Source organism: Lissotriton helveticus, chromosome 5_1, assembly GCF_964261635.1.
Source record: "Lissotriton helveticus chromosome 5_1, aLisHel1.1, whole genome shotgun sequence".
Taxonomy (NCBI): Eukaryota; Metazoa; Chordata; class Amphibia; order Caudata; family Salamandridae; genus Lissotriton; species Lissotriton helveticus.
In genome coordinates this window covers 823,372,235-823,391,952 of record NC_136065.1, presented here as the reverse complement: position 1 = coordinate 823,391,952, position 19,718 = coordinate 823,372,235, and positions in this window count along the sequence as shown.

Here is a 19,718-nt window from a genome sequence, read left to right as displayed (position 1 = left end):
TATTAGTTTTCTATTGTGTTCTTGGTTGTGCCCATCTGTAGCCCTGCCCTGGGATGTCTTTGAATGTGTCATCCTGTTCAATTTACGAAAATGCATTGTATGTTTATAGTCCACATCTAAGAGCAGACGTACCACATGCATTCGCCACATGTTTATATTGCTATCACTATGTTGTAACACTCCCCAAAAATTATTGAAAAGAGGTGTTCGCTTTACATGGGAGAGGAATGGCTGTGGTTAGAGATAAATTATTTGTTCAGGTTTTACATAGGTGACCTGTCTTTTCAGTCTAAATGTATGTCACGCATCAGACATCTAAGTCATCCCTAAATTTAAAATGACACAACCACCACTACATATCATAAAAAATATTAACAAATCAACTGCAAAACATTAAATAACTTACTAAATAATTAAATATAAAAAACTATAAAATACCCCAACATCGATTTACGACAAATATTACAAAATTTAAAGTAAATATCTACATACAAACAAATAATATAAAATAAACAAATACATATTAATATATATATTTAAAAATGTTAACAAAAGTATTATAGTCTACCATTCCCATTCCAGTTGAAGAAACAGTAGTGAAATCATAGGATTTCAGAGAGTTCAATTTACTATTCTCACTCAAGTCTGTGCAACAGTAGAGAAAGCGTTGGAGTCCGGAGGGGTAAAATTTAATATTCCTACTCTAGTCTGTGCAACAGTAGGGAAAGCGCTGGACTTCGGAGGGGAAATGTTAGAATTGGGGGTCTCTGGTTGGCGCAAGTAGGTACTTGTGACAAGCAGGGACCCTCTCCTCTAAGTCAGGGCAAAGGATGACCCTTCAGAATTACCCTTGCTCACCCTCTAGGTGCGTGGCGTGAGCAGCCAAGGCTTTTCTTCAGGCGTTAGTCAGTTAAGCATTTGCAATCATACACACAGTAAAATATACCAATCCCCCCACAAATGGACACCAGGCTGTGAGTATATAAAAATACGCTTCTTTATGTAAAAATTAAATATACTCTTTAGAACAGACTTATCACAAGATCAAATAACGGTTCTGTATGCCCACAGGTTGTAAATAGGCAAGCTCTCTTTTAGTTGTAGTTCAAATGTTCTGTGCTTACTTCAAGTTGTATTCACAGTGTTCTCTTACTTCCTTGTCCGTTTCCGCCCAGATTGTGCACTTTTCCACCCCTTTAGGACCTACGGGGTCCTGCTATGCACCCTGCCGCACTCCGCGGCGCCTCAGATGTGTGAATTCCCGACGCCCTGCCAAGTCTCACGCTTCCCGCGTGAGGCGCGATCGGCCCGGCCGGGTCTCTGACAGCGGATGGCCCCCCTGGTCTACGGGACCCACACGGGGGGGAGACACCGACCTCAGGGCTATCCAGGGGGAGGGAAGGCCCAGGAACCCAGTGCAGCCCCAGTCACTCGGGCCGGGGCTTAGATTGCAGCCTGCGGGACCCGACAGCTAAAGGATTCCAGCGGGAGGGGCTGGAGCGCTCTCGCAGCGCGGAGCTGAAGGCAGGCAGAGAGAGCGGTGCGAGTCAGCGGGAAAGGGCGGCTCGCACCGCAGCGGATCTTCAGGCCGGGGGGGCACTTGGGAACAGGGTAGACAACAAAGGGGGTCAAGGAACGTTGCGGGCCACGAGCCCGATGGCAGTCTCAGTGGCGGCTTTTCTCCGGTGACAGAGGCGAGGTGCCCAGCGGCTCAGGCAGAGCGAGGCTGGCACCCGAGGCGTCCGTCCAGCGGAGGTCTGTCCCCTGGGTCTGTTGTAGTCCGGCACAGGATTTCTGGCGGGAGGGTGAGGCACCGCAGCGAGCCCTCTTAGGCGGTCGACACAGCGATCCCCTCAGCGGGGGAAGAGCGGCTCAACGGAGCGGAGCTCTTCCTCGGCGGGGACGAGAGGACACAGTCGGTCACGGCCTGAGGGAGGGGCTGGGGGGCACCACAGCAGCGAGCCTTCCCAGGCGGTCAACACAGCGATCTCCTCAGCGGGGGGAGAGCGGCTCAGCGGAGCGGAGCTCTTCCTCGGCGGGGACGAGGAGACACAGTCGGTCACGGCCTCAGGGAGGGGCTGGGGGGCACCAAGGTCACAGCTCCGGCAGTAGTAGATATCCCGGTTAATTACCGGCAGACGAGCAGAGGGCAGGTTGAGCCAGATGGTCCTGTGGCTCAGGTCAGGGGGCAAGCTCAGTCAAGCCCTTGGAGAATGTTTAAGCACAAAGCAGCAAAGTCTTTTCTTATCAAGTCTTTTCTTCTCCTTTCTCAGCAAGGCAAGCAGCAGGCCAGTTCTCCCAGCGTCTCTTCTCCTTCTAGGCGGGCAGAGGTCCTTCGTGGTAAAACAGGATTCTAATTTACAAGGAGCAGGGCTCCTACTTTTATACACAGTTTCTTTTGTTCTCACTGGCCAGGGGGGCCTCTGCATAACTGCTCTCAGCTCCTGAGCACTTGTGGTGGGTACTTCTGCTTCTGCATTCAGTGTGAGGGCAGGCACATCAGCCGCTCCCCAGGGGGGCGGAGCCGGCATTGTGAAGACAGGGGCAGCCTGAGCACTCTGTTGACAAGCTTCGGTCCGTCCTGGGCCAGGTGCAGGCTGAGTCATCAGTCGCTCCCCAGGAGGGCGGAGCCAGCATTGTGGTGGCAGAGCACAGCCTGATGCATCATTCAGGGGAAACTCCCACCACCCACTAAGGGGTCATCCTGCTATTCACAACCTGTCAACTCCCAGCCCTGTCACTCACACAACTCAGACAGTCAGATACACACAAAAGCAGAGGCGGGCTGAAATAGTTAGGCAAGCAAATGCTAGCTTTCTAAAAGTAGCATTTGCAAACACAGGATATTAAAATAAACTTTACTAAAAGAAGTATTTTATTATTCTGAGTTCAGGCATACTAAACATTAATTTCTACCATGTTCCCTGAGCCTGCTGAGATTATAGAGTGTAATAATTCCAGCAGCCCATCTGGCCTAGAAGGGAACTGGTAGCCTTACAATAGTGAAAAACGAATTTGGCAGTAATTCACTATTAGAACATGCCACACACATCAGGGCATGTTCTACCTTATACTTACAATGCACCCTGCCCTCAGGCCTACCATAGGGGTGACTAATATGAAGTTAAGGGAAGGTTTAGGGGCTGGCAAGTGTGTGCACTTGCCCAGCCAGCATGACAGTACCAGACTGCACGCAGGTTCTGCAATGGCAGACCCTAGACACATTTTAAGGCTGCTTCTGTGGGTGGCGCAATCAGCGCTGCAGGCCCACTAGCAGTATTGGCATTCACAAGCCCTGGCACTCCTGGTGCACTTTACTAGGGACTGACAGTAAATCCAATGAACCAATCATGGACATCAATCACATATATACTTTTCACAGGGAGAGCATATGCACTTTAGCACTGGTCAGCAGTGGTAAAAGTGCCCAGAGTCATTAAACCAACAAAAACAGGTCAGAGAGAGTATTGGAGGAAGGCAAAAAGTTCAGGGATGACCCTGCCAAGAAGGCCAGGTCCAACACAACCCCCTTCCAGCCAAAACGCAGGGTAGACCAATCACCACCGTGATGGGCTTCCCTGCTTTGGGCGATAGAACCTGGACCTGGCCCGCAACAGCAGGGGCACATTCCAGTTCTACGCCAATCTGAACCTATTTCAAATCCTCTGTCCATACTCTCAGGGTCCACCAAGCCAATCCCTGGGGCACCCTTTTCTTCCTCTGTGGACACCACCTGTGCAGCCTCTAACCTTAACTGGCTCACAGGTGTGTCCCAACAGGCAGTCATCAAATCACAGTGGCCACTGACGGTAGTCAGGGCTGAGACCCAGGCCTCATGCCTCTCAGGGCTCTCAAACCTCTGTGGCCTCAGAGAGCGGGGGGCAGTAGCCCCAGGTGCTTGGCACCCTTTGTCCACTCTCCCTCCTGTCAGGTCAGGTATGCCATCCTGGCACTGACTCACCAGCCCCAGGCCTATACCTGGCTGCTGGACCAAAGACTGGGGTGGGCTCTCCCACAACCGGTCCTCCTCCTTGGGGCTCTGCACCCTCCCACCTGGAGTGGTACCCCCTTCCAGAATTGTCAGGGCACCTGTGGCAGGTGATCTGCACAATTCTCCCACCAGTTCAGGGGTGCTATCCTGCAACTGGGGCACCAGGTCAGGGGGGACACCCTGCACCTGGCCCTTAAACCTAGGGTCTAAACCCTCAAGTCGCACCTGGGTCAGAGGCGAGGACTCCCTCCCTCTGCACCCCCTTCCAGAGTACTGCCCACTCCCAACTGGAGTGGTACCCCTAGAAGGGACATGGGCCAGGACACTGATTACAGTGGTCCCACCCTCCAGGTCAGACAACACCTGAACCTGACGCTCCAACTCAGGGACCCAACCCTGCAGTTGAACACTTGCCTGGCGCACCAGGACTTCCCGGGGAGCACGCATGCCCCCCCTGAGGGTGGCACATAGCTCATGTGCCGTGCGACAGTCTACCTGGCGCAGATCTCCCAACCCCTGTCCCTCTGACAGTGTGGGAAGATCCCCCAGGACAGAAGTGGTGTCCCCCTGGTCATTCACTGGGGACGCAGCCCTGCTGGCTGGCCCCTGACCCAATGGTTCTTCCACTGGGGACTCTTTTCCCCTCTCGCCCCTCTTTCTGGACTTCTGCACCCTCCCAACTGGAGTGGTACTGCCAGTCACCAGAACTACTGGAGCCCTGTTTACAGAGCCTCCACGTTCTCTAGCCACTGGGGGATCCCCCTTAAAGGGTGACTCATCCGGACAGCCTAGGCTCCCCACCTGGTGTTCCCTTAAAGAACCATCCAGGCTCTGAGACTGAGGTTGGGCACTACCGGGACAACACCCATTCTCACTCCTTCCCCTTAAGGACAGGACGTGAGGCCCTACACCCCTCTCACTGCTACAGGACCTAGCTGGGCTACTCTGCGCCACTTCCACCACTCTGGGCTGGAAGATACCTGAGCCACTCCCCACAGGAACACACCCCAATGCCTCTCCAGACCCTCTGGATTCCACCACAAGGTCTGCCTCCAATGTGAGCTCCCTGGGGTCAGAGAACTCACTCTCAAACAGGTGTTGGCATAGCTCTGGAAAACTGGGACTTAAAGTATGCTCTCCCACAATTGGATTACACAGCCCCTTAGCAGGGTTAACCAAACTATCCTTCACCTCCCCATCCAGCGCCTCACACACATACTCCACACCATTCTTCTGAGACTGGTCAGACAGTAGCGGACTGTCTCTGTCACACAACCCACACTCTTCTGGGCGGTCCTTACACTCACCCACCAGGACCTCAACCATGGGGGAATCCCTCCCACCACTAGGACCATGAACTCCTACGCCAGCCACCCTATTCCCTTCAGGGACGCTGCGCACTACTGGAGCTACCTCATGCCCTTGAACCTCCTGGTGTAAGTTAACCCCCTCCAAGTCAGGTGCCATATCTCTAGGTGAGCGCGCTATGCTGTCAGCACTAGATACCTGAATGTTGCTGCCACCAGCTGAGCTGGACTCCACCTCCAGCCCAGCAAAACTCAATCCGCGAGCTACACAAATCTCTGGATGTTGGGCTGAAGCCCTCCTGGCTTCAAGCTCCAAGTCAAGTTCTTTCATCCTCAAGTAGTGAGCTCTTTGGTGTTTTAGCGCCTCCATGGCTAATTTTTGGCTTTCCATTGCCAATTTATGCTTGTCCATTTCCATTTGTCCTTTTAATTTCGCCATCTCTATTTCATGTGCCCTGGTTGCTGCCCTGTCTGCCAACTCCTCTGGCGACAGGCATCTGGTTGCTGCCTTTTCCATCCTCACTGAACCAGGCATGACGTTTCACAAGCACATGGAGATCTCCCAGCAAAATTATAAAAATGGAAACCTGTGGCTGCGTTATAGGTCTGCTCTCCCTATGTGGTGATCAGCAATTCACTGTATGTCAACTACAAATGCAAATTCGCAAATCCTCACCGCTGCGTCCAATGTTAGAATTGGGGGTCTCTGGTTGGCGCAAGTAGGTACTTGTGACAAGCAGGGACCCTCTCCTCTAAGTCAGGGCAAAGGATGACCCTTCAGAATTACCCTTGCTCACCCTCTAGGTGCGTGGCGTGAGCAGCCAAGGCTTTTCTTCAGGCGTTAGTCAGTTAAGCATTTGCAATCATACACACAGTAAAATATACCAATCCCCCCACAAATGGACACCAGGCTGTGAGTATATAAAAATACGCTTCTTTATGTAAAAATTAAATATACTCTTTAGAACAGACTTATCACAAGATCAAATAACGGTTCTGTATGCCCACAGGTTGTAAATAGGCAAGCTCTCTTTTAGTTGTAGTTCAAATGTTCTGTGCTTACTTCAAGTTGTATTCACAGTGTTCTCTTACTTCCTTGCCCGTTTCCGCCCAGATTGTGCACTTTTCCACCCCTTTAGGACCTACGGGGTCCTGCTATGCACCCTGCCGCACTCCGCGGCGCCTCAGATGTGTGAATTCCCGACGCCCTGCCAAGTCTCACGCTTCCCGCGTGAGGCGCGATCGGCCCGGCCGGGTCTCTGACAGCGGATGGCCCCCCTGGTCTACGGGACCCACACGGGGGGGAGACACCGACCTCAGGGCTATCCAGGGGGAGGGAAGGCCCAGGAACCCAGTGCAGCCCCAGTCACTCGGGCCGGGGCTTAGATTGCAGCCTGCGGGACCCGACAGCTAAAGGATTCCAGCGGGAGGGGCTGGAGCGCTCTCGCAGCGCGGAGCTGAAGGCAGGCAGAGAGAGCGGTGCGAGTCAGCGGGAAAGGGCGGCTCGCACCGCAGCGGATCTTCAGACCAGGGGGGCACTTGGGAACAGGGTAGACAACAAAGGGGGTCAAGGAACGTTGCGGGCCACGAGCCCGATGGCAGTCTCAGTGGCGGCTTTTCTCCGGTGACAGAGGCGAGGTGCCCAGCGGCTCAGGCAGAGCGAGGCTGGCACCCGAGGCGTCCGTCCAGCGGAGGTCTGTCCCCTGGGTCTGTTGTAGTCCGGCACAGGATTTCTGGCGGGAGGGTGAGGCACCGCAGCGAGCCCTCTTAGGCGGTCAACACAGCGATCCCCTCAGCAGGGGAAGAGCGGCTCAACGGAGCGGAGCTCTTCCTCGGCGGGGACGAGAGGACACAGTCGGTCACGGACTGAGGGAGGGGCTGGGGGGCACCACAGCAGCGAGCCTTCCCAGGCGGTCAACACAGCGATCTCCTCAGCGGGGGGAGAGCGGCTCAGCGGAGCGGAGCTCTTCCTCGGCGGGGACGAGGAGACACAGTCGGTCACGGCCTCAGGGAGGGGCTGGGGGGCACCAAGGTCACAGCTCCGGCAGTAGTAGATATCCCGGTTAATTACCGGCAGACGAGCAGAGGGCAGGTTGAGCCAGATGGTCCTGTGGCTCAGGTCAGGGGGCAAGCTCAGTCAAGCCCTTGGAGAATGTTTAAGCACAAAGCAGCAAAGTCTTTTCTTATCAAGTCTTTTCCTCTCCTTTCTCAGCAAGGCAAGCAGCAGGCCAGTTCTCCCAGCGTCTCTTCTCCTTCTAGGCGGGCAGAGGTCCTTCGTGGTAAAACAGGATTCTAATTTACAAGGAGCAGGGCTCCTACTTTTATACACAGTTTCTTTTGTTCTCACTGGCCAGGGGGGCCTCTGCATAACTGCTCTCAGCTCCTGAGCACTTGTGGTGGGTACTTCTGCTTCTGCATTCAGTGTGAGGGCAGGCACATCAGCCGCTCCCCAGGGGGGCGGAGCCGGCATTGTGAAGACAGGGGCAGCCTGAGCACTCTGTTGACAAGCTTCGGTCCGTCCTGGGCCAGGTGCAGGCTGAGTCATCAGTCGCTCCCCAGGAGGGCGGAGCCAGCATTGTGGTGGCAGAGCACAGCCTGATGCATCATTCAGGGGAAACTCCCACCACCCACTAAGGGGTCATCCTGCTATTCACAACCTGTCAACTCCCAGCCCTGTCACTCACACAACTCAGACAGTCAGATACACACAAAAGCAGAGGCGGGCTGAAATAGTTAGGCAAGCAAATGCTAGCTTTCTAAAAGTAGCATTTGCAAACACAGGATATTAAAATAAACTTTACTAAAAGAAGTATTTTATTATTCTGAGTTCAGGCATACTAAACATTAATTTCTACCATGTTCCCTGAGCCTGCTGAGATTATAGAGTGTAATAATTCCAGCAGCCCATCTGGCCTAGAAGGGAACTGGTAGCCTTACAATAGTGAAAAACGAATTTGGCAGTAATTCACTATTAGAACATGCCACACACATCAGGGCATGTTCTACCTTATACTTACAATGCACCCTGCCCTCAGGCCTACCATAGGGGTGACTAATATGAAGTTAAGGGAAGGTTTAGGGGCTGGCAAGTGTGTGCACTTGCCCAGCCAGCATGACAGTACCAGACTGCACGCAGGTTCTGCAATGGCAGACCCTAGACACATTTTAAGGCTGCTTCTGTGGGTGGCGCAATCAGCGCTGCAGGCCCACTAGCAGTATTGGCATTCACAAGCCCTGGCACTCCTGGTGCACTTTACTAGGGACTGACAGTAAATCCAATGAACCAATCATGGACATCAATCACATATATACTTTTCACAGGGAGAGCATATGCACTTTAGCACTGGTCAGCAGTGGTAAAAGTGCCCAGAGTCATTAAACCAACAAAAACAGGTCAGAGAGAGTATTGGAGGAAGGCAAAAAGTTCAGGGATGACCCTGCCAAGAAGGCCAGGTCCAACAGGAAACATTTATTATTCCCACTCCAGTCTGTGCAACCGTAGGGAAAGAATTGGACTTAGGAGGGGTGGAATTTAGTATACCCACTCCAATCTGTGCAACAGTAGAGAAAGCTTTGGACTTCGGAAGGGCCACATTTACTATTACCCCTCCAGTCTGTGCAACAATAGGGATAGTGCTGGACTTCAGGGGGATTACATTTAGTATTCCCACTCCAGTCTTTGCAACAGTAGGGATAGTGTTGACATTCAGAGGCGTAAAATGTACTATTCCCACTCCAACCTGTGCAACAGTAGGAAAAACATTGGACTTTGGAGGGGTAAAAATGACAATTCCCATTCCCGTCTGTGCAACAGTAGGGAAAGCGTTGGACTTAGGAGGGATCAAATTTACTATTCCCACTTCAGTCTGTGCAACAGAAGGGAAAGCGTTGTACTTTTGAGGGGTAAAATGTATTTCCCCACTCCATTCTGTGCAAGAGCAGGGAAAGCAATGGACTTTGGAGGGATTAATTTTACTATTCTCACTTCAGCTGTGCAACAGTAGGGAAAGCGTTGGACTTCGGAGGGGTACAATTTACTAGTTCCACTTCAGTCTGTGCAACAGTAGGGAAAATGATGGACTCCAGAGTGGTCACATTTACTATTCCCATTCCATTCTATGAAACAGTATGGGAAAGCGCTGTACTTCGGAAGGGTAAAATTTGCTATTACCCCTCCAGGATGTGCAACAGTAGGGGTAGTGTTGGACTTCAGCGGGGTATAATTTACTATTCCCATTCCAGTCTGTGCAACAGTAGGGAATGTGTTGTACTTCGGAGTGGTAATATTCCCTATTCCCACTTGAGTCTCTGCAATGGTAGGGATAGTGTTCAACTCCGGGGTGGGTATCATTTACAATTGCCACTCCAGTCTGTGCAACAATTCGGAAAACGCAGTGTTGTGTTTTTCTTGTATGACCCAGGGTCATTTTCCTTACGTTAGCATAATTATGTATGTTGTAGGCCGCTTTTGGTTTGCACATGTTACTAAATATCATGCTTGCTTATGTGCCACATTATATTTTTACACAGAACCAGCACATGTTTTCACGTTTTATTCTTTTCCTGAGTTTTAGTCTGAACTGCCTAGGCAAGGTCAAACAACATTGCCTCTTGTTATCCTCTCTGGTCAGACACTAGCACCTAGACATAATGAAAGAATGCAGCTGCTTTTTTAAATACACATATCTTGTCATATAACTGAAGACAGGGGTTTCTGAAAGCACACACACAGAGCGAAGGTCCTGAGACAAGAAATGCTGCATCAGCTGAGATGTAAAACACCCACCTAAGGTATGGGGCCCGCCACTAAACCCAGATATCTACAATTTATAACCACTAAGCCTCAGTAGTACTGGAGGGTTTAGGCAGATCTGTCAGATAACATGACAGGGTTCTTTATTGTTTATGGTTTAATAACCTTGCTGATGCCTTTATTGACATGTATTTGTTTTATAATTGTAGCTCAATTATTGCATTTTATAGCATGATAGTTTAAATAAATATTGTAAGCTGCCATTTCTCTTTTCTATTCTATTGTGGACAAGTACGAGTTAGAAAACAAAAAGGTGTATCCTGGTACCATGATCCCTTAGAGAGTCAGGAGTGTTGTGTTCTAGAGTGCCAAATCACTTGTCTATTTTAAGAGGGCAGGTGAGGCACTATAGCTAGTCAGACTTAGTTCAATCTAGAAATTATCATAATGGTAGCACTAATAACCCAAGTTTTCAGTGACACAGAATCAAAAGAAGGTTTTTCTTAAACAGCCATTCTGATGGAATTTGTCATTCTCTTTCTTTTATTAAAGTTAATGTCTGGTGTAGTACCCTCCTATGTATTTGTGGATGTGATGACATGTGATAACTAGGTCTTTCATCCCTGTTGATCTACCTCCAGGCACTTTAGGTAGCCCCTCATGGCTCAAATTACACATTGCTTGGTACTGGCAGGGTGCAAACTCCGCATCAGTAATTACCATCACCATGAGGTAACAATCCATCAGAACCATCCAATTACCAGTTAATACCCCTGCAATGGGGAAATACTGTGGGGACCCAGATTACCTGGCAGTATATCATAATGGATTGCCTTTTCTGTGGGGTATAGCACACATACAAAACCCACCTCCTTTTAGGATATAGGGGGTTGTTGTAAAGCAGAGATGGAGAGCTGGTGACAGAAGTAGTAGAGAATGTTGGCTGCCAAGGGGGAGCATATAATGCTCCCCTGTGCCTTGGCTGATGTTTAGGCATGGGTCTTCGAAGGAGCCCAGGCTACAAGCAGCCTTTTCCCATAGTGGTTTTACCTGCTGCATTTTCAGTGCCGTGAAATTGAGTTTTTAGTTCCGTTACTCAGTGAATCAGGGGGAGAGAAAATATGACCTCTTATAATTTTTTAGAATGGAATTCCATGCAGGAACGCTGCTCCTCACAGATCCCAATAGGGCCCCTGACTGCACCTTGCAGCTGGGCTGACTAGGCCCAAAAGTGCAACACCATGAGGAATGAGAAGCAATGAAAAAATAAACAAAACATCCTCTACAAGTAAATGGCTTTTGGATGACCTCATGCTTGAAGTGGGCAGGATCTATTAGGAACAACATTCCAATCTTTTTTTTTAATTTTTACAATAACAGTTTCCATACTTTAAAAAACACAACCACTCCAGAACTGTCAACTGGGACCTTGAGGTTCCTCTGGTTGAAAGGAAAGGAGTAGGTCTCCTGTAATGTGAAGCCAAGGGAGAGGAAGGCAGACAAAGAAGAAACAAATCATCTCACCACTGTGCCTTCTATATAAAATAAATGCAAATGTGTGCAATTGGTTAATTAGCAAATCTAAAGGCTGCTTGGGAGTCCAGATATGGCTTTAATTGATTAATTCATTTGAGGTTTCATGATCACAAAAGTTTATTCTTTTTGAGAGGTAAGGTAAGGGTGTTATCAGCTGCATTCTGGAGAGTGTCTTTATAATGGAAATGGAAGAAATTGGCTTTCTGATTCAAAAGGAGGATAACCCTCCTCAGGCAACAACCACAACCCTTGTCAGGATGAACCACAATAGTCACTAAATTAACTTGCCCTTAACCCCCAAGTAGCTTGGCACAAAAGCAGTCAGCCTTAACTTAAAGGCAATGTATACATTATTTTTGCAGCACACAAACAGTAATAACGTGAAAACACAATACAAACAAAATCAAATACCAATTTAGAAGTATAGAGAAAGATGTAGTAAATAAAATGACACTGAAATAATATAAATCCAGTAAGTAAAACCGGAGTTATGAATTTGTAAGCTTTTAGAGAACTCTAGCAATTAAATGATCAAAACGCCAACTGCGGGTATCTGGGCTTGTGAGACTGGGGCAAAGTTAAAAGTTAAGACCACGATGGACCATGGATTGGATACCCAAGGTGGATTGGCCTAAGTCTTGGCTTTCCGTCAGACTTAAGAGAAATGTTACCAAAACATCAGGAGAGCATACAGCTCAGTGGGGCAAGTTGTGTCAGTGAAAGAGTTGTTGTCACCAGGGAGTGCTAGATGAGGTCTTGGTGAAGCTGTCCGCAATGGTGAGCGAAATCTCAGAGCAGCAGAAGCTAGATTTCCAGGCCGAGGAGGTCATCAATGTTGATGGAGAACCTGTCGTCGTCAAGCCTGGTGAAGATTTCTATCTACTGACTTAGGCAACTTTTTGTTTTGGAAGTTGAAAACCTCCAGCAAAACAAAGCTGCCAGCTGTAGCGAAGAGCATTCCATGAGGCTGGGTACCATTCCCCGGATGTCCTGCTGAACAGGATATGCTGTATTTTAAGTCCAGTTTTGTGTTTATTTGATATTGTTGTTGAACCTGCAGTTCATCACTCACAGAAAATTGCATGTGGAATTGACTTTGTATCCCAACATGCCTCTGTGCGCTCCAGAACAACATTTTATTCTACTCGACTGGGCAGTGCCCCATTATTGCATTAATCATTTGTGGATTAATAGTAAGTGATTGAACCTCAATTGGCATCTTGCTTGTTCCTGTCACTTCAGTACCTTTCTGTAGTAGTACATATTGTCATAACTGCCAATATATCTCTACCACTTAGGCAAACATCTCCTTAGTTTCACTTATACTTAGTTGATCCCCACTAAGTGAGCTGTGTGTATATCTTATTAGGACCAAGTTTAGAGTTAGATGTCACAAACGTATTGTTTGTATTACATGTGGCAACCTCCCTTGACACAAGGTCATATGCTCTAGATACAGTTTTTTAATGAATCTTTACGGATCATATCGTTCTGGTGGCTATATTAAAGGATATCTTGTTAAAAGCCTTACTGTATCAGCCCATCTGTGGCACAGAAGGGGTTGGCTTTGGCCACCACTATAATTTTGCCCATGTTATTTGAATTCCCTTGCTGTCAACTGGGCAGTAAGGGCAGGGAGTACATTCTCAGGTATATACACAGTTTCCATCCCTGCATCTTCTGCCTCTCCAAGCATCAGACAAAGACTGCAGTGTTGGTACTAAACATGTATATCCGTTGTATCTGTTAATCATTTGTTAGTCCTCAGTTGGAAAAGGGGTCACCTTTCCCAGTACTGAGAACAATATTAAAATATCTCCTGATGTATCTGGTGTAATTGTTGTAGGTGACACTTATTTGGGGTACTTGGCCTTGAGGCCCTGTCAGATGTCTTGCCCCATGTTGAATGCCATGGATGTGTCCCAAAAAGACTGCGGTCACAACCTGTAGGGCTCCCAAGACCCAAAAGAGAATAATGACAATCTCAAATGTTGGAATTCGTAAATACAATGTCAGTGAATACCATGATATATGCAGGCCGACAATGGTAATGCCAATAAATTAAATGTCAACGTATGCCATAATCTGTGCCCCCATAACAAAGTCAATACTCATAAATGCAATGTCAATGTACGCTATAATCTATGCCCACACAACAGTGTCAATACCAGCAGTAATGATGTCAATGAATGCCATAATCCAAGCACAAATTGCAGTGTTGCTCCCAGTAAAAACAATGTTGATGTACGCTATGATCTAAGCATGCATAACTATGTCAATATCAGTAAAGGCAATATCGATGTACCCTATGACAACTGTACGCACAATGTTGAGAATGTCGATAAAAATTATACCAGTGACCGACATATTATTTTCAAGAGTTCCACTGAATTCATATAATTGCCGGCAGATTTGCCCAAGGAGAGATAAGCAGTCAAGCATGTCCTGTGACCCACACCCACGACTATCAAATGACAGGTCACAGGTGCCGTCTCTTTTAATCCTAAAGACAAACGGGCACCCTGGGAAAACCCTGATTGATCCCACAGTAGATAGTTGCACCGCAAACAGGCCTGAAGAAATTGGCCTCAATGAAACATTTTTGGTCAAAGGCTCGCATTCCCCAACACTACATAATTAGATACCACATGTAGACAGGAACCCTCAACGCATAGGGATCATTCTCTCCTTATGCTGGACATCTGGACACATACACACTGGCCCACACTAGGTCTCCCTGAGTTCGAGAGCCAGGTGTGCCCTTATCAGATGTCCAAAACTGTTAATTTATGACAGATGCTTTTTCGGAAATGCAGAAATGACCTTATTGCACCTCATGAGAAGTATATAATGTCTGCTAAAACTTTGTACAACAAGAGACTTTCCTCAGACGCATTCTGTTGAGACCCTCCCGGCTGCTGCATTTAATTTAACCAACTTGTTGCTGTTTTGTCAAATGCCTCTGGTCAAATAATACTGCCAGAGAATTTCTTAGGTGCTGGTTGTTGGGACGGGAATGTCCCCTGCATAGCAAATGGGCTTGTTCACCAACCTAAGTGCCTGACTTCATGTAAAACTGGTATTCTGACTTTTAATTCGGCCCTAGCATCATGCTACACTGGGGTGTGTCTAGAGGCCTAGGCCTCATCCTGGGATTGTGAGGTCCAGGACTTCTGCCTATGCCCTGGGTACATCATGTACAATGGGTGTGTACGTATACCATGTTTTCTTAATCTGTAGTGTGACCAGACCTTTTCCTTTGTGTCGGGGAGAGAGAGGTCTACTGACCCTTTTCATTTACAGCACTGGTTCTGTGTGAAACCCAGAACTTTGCGCTGACATCCCATGTGCATTCCAACTCTCTGTGTGTTCGTGTGTGCACGCAGTCATGTGTAGCACATGTATTTTACTAGTACTCTGTAAATCTGTAAGTCTGAGCACTTGAGCTGCTTAGATCATTTTGGATGTCACTAGCCCCAGAATGATGTTAGGTTCCCAAGACAGTGGAAGTGTATTGCCTGTTTTCCAGTAGCTGAAGAATTGAGACCCAGGGAGAAGTAGGAGGATGGAGCGATGGCTGCCTTTAGAAATTCAATGAGGCCCTTGCTGGCAAAGGGTTGCTGATCAGTTCCTCCTGAGCACTGCCATTTGTTAGATGGTAGATGTGAGGGGTGCAACTGCAGTTTTGGTTTTCATAGTCAGGATGTTTTGGTGCAAGCCCTGCCTTTTGTCTGTCTCTGATTAATGATTCAAGAAGGGTCAAGACAGCTAGGTGCTCAGCTCTCATGCTTTCTTGTGTCCCTGTTTTAGATAGTTGTAGGAAAGTAGGATCTGCTTTCATGGTTACCCCCAATTTTTGCTGGTGTCATACGTTTTCTGACTAGTCTGATTGAGATCCTCCTAATCAGGACCCTAGTCACTGTGCTTCCTCAATAAATTGGCTATGGTGAGTACCGTGGTACATTCCTTAATTGACTGCTGGTGTACCCTAGTAAGTCCCTAGTATTTGGTACTAAGGTACCTAGTTCCTAGGTAAACCAGGGATGCCCCATGGGCTGCAGAATGTATTATGCTACCCATAAGGGACCCACCAAACTCTGACTACAAGCCTGCTATTGCAGCCTGTGTGAGTTGGTGCTTGCACCTCTCACAAAAGATATAACTTTCCTTATATCTAACATCACTGCACTGAAAACCTTTAACTCACTCCTCTAGTAGGCCTTTCAGTCCTAAAGTCAGGGTGGTCGGTTCTAAGTTTGTGGGTGCACCTGCATGAACGGGACACCCCTGCAACCTCCGTAGTCCATTCTCCAGGGTTGCAAGTAAACCAGCCGTTACGATATATAGAGTGGCCATGCATCATTACGCGTTGACCATCTTTAAACGAACCCTGAAATGTTTGGTATCAAATATGTTGGAATAATACCCCGCACCATATACGGTGTGGGGTATAATTCCATGCATTGTAGATCTCTTTCGGGAGGTCCTCAGTGCTCCTGGTACCAGTCTTCCGGAACCAGACAGCAAGCTAGGGCTGCTGCTGACCTGAGACATGATTCTGCCCTCCTACTGCTGAGCCAAGCTTGAGCAGGGGAAGGCAGAACAATAGGTATCCTGTCACAGGGAGGTGTGACCATCTCCCAGACAGGGTGTAGTGTATTGGGGCAGGGTAGGGGTGCTTGCCAGCACCACTTATACTGCTTGAGGGGCACATTTGGTGCCCTACTTGCATGCTCCAGCTCAAACCAGTTCAGGGAGCTGTGGCTCCCCGCTCTGGCGTGAAACTGAACAAAGGACATGGGAGTACCCTCCCCACTGCCCAGCCTCCTCAGGGAGGGACCCCTGAATCATCCCAACCCTTTCCTTAGCATACATAAGGGCTTTCCTGAGGGTGGGTCCCTAGATTTATCCTGGGATTCGATTCATATTAAACTTTGTGTCCTCTTCAAAAGACTGGACATTCTGACCGAGTCGTGCAGACCACGTCGGACTGACTGCATTTTAGTATATATTTTATATGTATGCAATGTATGTTTTTGTGTATAAGAATTGTTTTTTTTTAAATATATATGTTAAATTTTTAGTCTATATAAATATTTTAATTTTGCGCTTTTAGTTCCGTAGTGGGTTGTGGATTTATAGAGGAATAGGGTGGGATGTAATCTAATTATATTACATGTATTTATTAATATTTATTTAATTGATATTTTATAGTGTTAAATGTGTAAAGTAATTTATTATTAATTATTTAATATATATAGGGGAATAGGGTGGGAAGTAATTTAATTATATAACATTTATTAATTGTTTTTTATTAGAATTTTGCTTATTTAATTCCGTAGTGGGTTGTGGATTTATAGAGGAATAGGGTGGGATGTAATCTAATTATATTACATGTATTTATTAATATTTATTTAATTGATATTTTATAGTGTTAAATGTGTAAAGTAATTTATTATTAATTATTTAATAATTAGTTGTTAATTAATTTTAATTAATTAAATATGGTAATTGCGTAACACATTTTAGGTGTGTGTTGTGGTGTTTATACGTGTAAAGAGTGGGAAGTAATTTATGTTTAATTTATGAATTAATAATTGGTAATTAATTCATTTTAATTAATTTGCTTTAAATTAATTTTGGTAATTGTGTAATTAATTTTAGGTGTGTGCTGTGGTGTTCATAAGTGTAAAGGGTGGGAAGTAATTTGTGTTTAATTAATTAATATATAGTTGTTAATTAATGCTAATTAATAGATAATTATTTTGGGTAATTTTCTTTAAAATGTTTTGTTATATTTATTTTTTAAAGGGGTAAAGGGTGGGTATTACATACATTTTAATTATTTAATTATTAGTTGTTAATAGTAATTGTTTTTAATTAAAAAATACGTTTTAATTGTGTTTTATTATTTTATAGTTTAATTTAGGTTTGTGTTGTGGAAATTATAGTGTTAAAGTGTGTGTAGTAAATTAAGGTTTATAGTTTTTTTTTATTACTAATATTTTTTTAATTGATTATTAATTATGTTAAATATGTAAATAAATATAAATACAAATGTGAAGCGTTTTGTTATTGATGTGGTGTGATAGGTTAGGAAATAAAATAAAGACATTTATTTTGTAATACACTTGTTTGTAAATATTTTTTCGTTTAAAAGAAATATTTCTTTGTAAATGTATTCATTATTTTATTATATATAGTATTTGTAATCGTTTGTTATATGTAATTAATATTATGATATGTGTTCTTTTTATATGTTTAATACATTTTATTTTAATTTGTTTAATATTGTTTATTCATTTTTATTATTGTTTTTATTTTTAATATATACAAATATTTATTTATTACGTGTTTGAGTGTGAATTGTAATTTTTTTTTTCTTCGGTATCCAACACTTTACCTACTGTTGCATTCACTGGTGTGGGAACAGTGATTTTTACCCCTCCACTATCCAGCACTTTCCCTACTGATGCACTCATTGGTTTTTGAATAGTAATTTTTACATCTCTGTTATCCAACACTAATCCTACGGTTCCACTCAGTGGAGTAGGAATAGTAATTATTACCCCTCCTCTATCCAACACTTTCCCTACTGTTGATCTTACTCGAGTGGGAACAGTACATGTTACCCATATGCTATCCAACACTTTCCCTACTGTTGCACTCACTGGAGTGGGAATAGTAATTTTTACCTCTCCGCTATCCAACACTTATCCTACTGTTGCACTCACTGGAATTGGAATAGTAATTGTTACCCCTCCGCTATCCAGCACTTTCCCTACTGTTGCACTCATTGGTGTTTGAATAGTATTTTTTTACATCTATGCTATTCAACACTTTCCCTACCGTTGCAGTCTCTGGAGTGGGAATAGTAATTTTTGCCCCACTGCTATCTAACACTTTCCCTACTGTTGCACTCACTGGAGTTGAAATAGTAATTTTTTCACCTTCCCATCCAGCAATTTCCCTACTGTTGCACTCACTGGTGTTTGAATAGTAATTTTTACCTCTCCGCTATCCAACACTTATCCTACTGTTGCACTCACTGGAGTTGGAATAGTAATTTTTACCCCTCCAATATCCAGCTCTTTCCCTACTGTTGCACTCATTGGAGTGAAAATAGTAATTCTTGCCTCTCCGCTATCCAATATTTTCCCAACTGTTGCACTCACTAGAGTGGGAATAGTAATTTTTTTCCCCTCCGATATCAAACACTTTCCCTACTGTTGCTCTCATTGGAGAGGAAATAGTAATTTTTACCCCTTCGATATCCAATACTTTCCCTACTGTTGCACTCACTGGAGTGGGAATAATAATTTGTACCTCTCCGCTACCCAACACTTTGCCTACTATTGCACTCACTGAAGTTGGAATAGTAAATGTAATTATTTTGCTATCCACCAGTTTTCCTACTGTTGCCTTGATTGTATTGGGCAATTTAAGTTTAAATATTTTTGTAGTTTAATGTTTTAATTTATTGTACAATTTTTTTATATTTAAAATTATTTATATATATATATTTTATATAGTTGTTAAGTTTTAAAATAAATTAGAAATACTATTTTATTAATTATGGTAACTTAATATATAGATTTATAAATTATTACATTTGTGTAATTATTTAAGTTTATTTGTAATATTTTGTAAAAATTTATATTAAATGTCATGTATGTTGTTAAAATTAATATTAATATTTAATATATATTATTTAATTTTATACATATTTTAAAATCGATATTTTTTACATCCATATTTTTAACATCAATATGTTTGATTCAACATTTTTGTAGTTACCCGTGTAGGTATGCAGTCGATATTTTTGTTATCTATATTTTTTCTTCGATATTTTTTACATCAATGTTTTTTACATTGATATTCTATCACTGAACCACAATTTTGTAGAATAAGACTTCTATCTCCTGGTTTGTTGTGGGTACAGGGCCGGCTTCAACCTGGATTTTAGTGTTAGGTGTGGGAAGACACTAGTGATTTCGCTATGAGACTCCCCAGCCCTCCGAGCCCAAGTTTAGTGTGCCATTGCCTTTTGGCATCTTGAAAATGCCTTGGCACATGACATTTTAGGCCATATGTATGACCATTTTGCGAGGCGCAAATCTGTCGCAAAATA